Below are 2,903 nucleotides of genomic sequence, written 5' to 3'. Positions count from 1 at the left end.
CGGATTTTATCCAAGGAATGGAGTGATTCGCGGAGAAATTTATGCCCTCGAATGGATCCTGCATTAAAGGACGCATCTCCAAGAATATTTGGAAAGAAAGGAAAGTAGCAAATATTTCCATAAATAAAAAGGGTCGAAGCCCATCACGAGTTTTTTAAAAAAAAAAAAAAAGAAAGAAGAAAGTGAAGAAATTAAAGAACACTTATGGGAGAGGCTCAGGAACAGGCTCCTTCATCGCCGATTTAGTTTCCGAAGTGGACGCCTTGTTCGTGGCATCCACTTCGGAACGATCCCGTACGCGTCTCCGGCAGTTGCTGGCCTCCTCCTCCAACTCCTCTTCCTCTTCACTGTCGGACGGAACGGCGCAGACAGGGGCGTTCACGGGACCCGGGACTCCTCTAGCGCGGAGATATATCCGAAGCATCTTCGGGATCTCAGCAACGGAGTCGAAGTTCCGCCACTCCCATTGAAAGGGATCGCTCTCCAGGGCCCGTATCTTCCTTTCCACCCGGGCGATCCGCGCCCCGAGCGTCTGCCTTTTGAGTCCCAGCCGCTGCCTCTCTTCACACAAGCGACGGTGCTTGTCGGCGACCTAACATAAAAATGAGTGAATAAGGCAAAACGAAAAAGTTTTTAAGTCAAAAAACTTGAAATATTTACCTGGTCGATGAAGTCGCAAGCCTCTTTCTTCTCCTTTGAAGGGAAGTGAAAGACGGCGTGAGGAAAGAGAACGCCAGCCGGTTCAAATCCGTCGCCGGACAAGAAAAGTGGGCTGCCGGGAGCGATGGGGGCTACTTCTTCGTTTTCCATTCTTAAAATATTTCTCAAGTGAGATTCTATAGTCATGTTTAATAAAGCCTAGAGGTAGGTAAGCCTTTATTTATAATGATTTAGGGTTTGTCTTGGAACCATAAATCCATTAATGGTAGCGTTTCCGAGTGGGTTAAACCATTTTTGGAAAATCGAGAAAAGGCAATTATTACATTAAAAGACGAGCCGTTCTTTTTAAGAAGGGAAAGAGCAACCGTCGCATTAACTGCAAAAGTTTCTAAGGCCCAAGCCCAACAAGTTTACCGAGTTGACTAAACCCGAAGTGGGGAACTCGCTTTAAGCCGAGCTCAGCTCTCGCATTTTAAAGAGAAAGGTCTGATCAGCCTAAAAATCTCGAAAGCATTGCCACAAGGCCACAAAAGGTTAAGAGCGGACTTTGCAAACCCGCATATGATTTTAACCAAACCCCCTTGGGTCACAACCTAGAAAGGTTTAAAAGCCTCCTTAGGCCAAAAACAATAAAGCCTCCTTAGGCCAAAAATAAATTAAGTCTTAAAGTTAAAGGGACAATCCCCAATTTAAAGTGGACGCAGCCACTACGGAGTGATCTCCACCTCGGAATCCGGCTCAACAGTCGAAGCTTCATTCGCCTCCTTGGCAGCCGCTTGGTCAGATGAAACTCCTGATCCACCCTCCGCGGTACAACCAACCTCCGGAGTGACCTCTGGTACCATTGGAGCTGCGGGCGGGACAACGTCTTCCGTCTCACTTGAGCCTAGGAATAATAATTCCAGTCAATCAAAGGTACAAGGTAAGAAAAGGCAATAAATATCAGGAGCCAAGCATTACCTGCCCAGTCTAGACCTGATTCACTTATAGGAGGCGATTCAGTGAAGAATGCCTCGAAGTCAAGTGGGTTGAAGGCCGAAGTGGGAAGAGCTGCTAAGCGACTCCGTTTTTCAGAAAGGTTAGTCGACAGCTCGGTCCTTTCTTGCTCCTCGGAGAAATCTGCTTCATGGATTTGGTCCAGCAGAATCAAGTTGCTTTCGTGCTCCTTGATGTCTGACTCCAAGTCCGACCTAGCCTTCTCAGTCTGCATGAATCGAATGGCCCCTTGGATCAACTCCATCCCGCGTCCCTTAACCTCTTTTCTGGCTTTTGATGCCGACCTCGCCAACTCGGAGTCACGCAATTTGGCAATCGCCTTGCACTTCGCGTTAAGCTCGATGAGTTGGTTGTTCAGGGAATCAGCGTTTGACTCGGACTCTTGAAGCCTACCCTGAACACCAGAAAACTCTTCCTGGAGCTTGAAGTTCTGGTCGTACTGACCCTGCAGCTCCCCCTTTATCTGCGCAAGCTCGGATGTTAAACTGTCGACCTTGTCCTCCAGATCATGCTTGGAGCCAGCAGAAGAATTGAGTTCAGCCTCAAGAGCTGAGAATTTCTTCTTCCACATATCAATCTCTTTCTCCCGTCCACTGACCAACCCTTCGTAATGTTCGATCATGTCGTTAAGTTCGCTATGAGCCTAGTATCATACATGAACCCGGGATGGCGAGTCAGTTCGCAGAATGGCAATACAATAAAAAAAGGGGGGAAGAAAACGGAACTAACCCGAGATGAATGATAAGCGTGAAGCAAATAGCGTTCACGAATTGCAGGGCGCCATTTGTTGAAATCTGGCAAGATCGAACCCGAACGGGTCTTGAAGCATCGGAAGACGCTTCCTTCTGTCTCCATAGCTGCGAAGAAGGAAGAATTGTAAAAATTGGAATTTTAATAAAGACGAAAAGTTTAAGCATGTGTAAATCACCAAACCTGAAAGCGATTTGACTTGAGGGACAAGAGCAGGCTTCAGCCTCGAGGAAGCATCTCGAGATTCAGAATCTCCACTATTAGGGGATGCACTCCGAGCAGTCTTTTCGCCGACGGGCTGAAAAGAAGAAGACATGTCAACAGGTCGGGGAGGACCCATTGGTTCAGTAGAAGGGGAGGATCGAGGTGAACGGTCAGTCCGGGCCCTTGATTTCTCCCTTCGCGGAGACGAGTCATCACGGGACGACTTGTCCCTCTTCTTACGAACCAAATTCTTAAGTGGTTCGTTGCTGAAATCATCTCGGGGAAGACGAGGA

The sequence above is a fragment of the Arabidopsis lyrata genome, assembly GCF_000004255.2.
Source record: "Arabidopsis lyrata subsp. lyrata unplaced genomic scaffold ARALYscaffold_3, whole genome shotgun sequence".
Lineage (NCBI taxonomy): Eukaryota > Viridiplantae > Streptophyta > Magnoliopsida > Brassicales > Brassicaceae > Arabidopsis > Arabidopsis lyrata.
The sequence above is the reverse complement of the archived record's forward strand: the minus strand, read 5'-3'. Positions refer to the sequence as shown.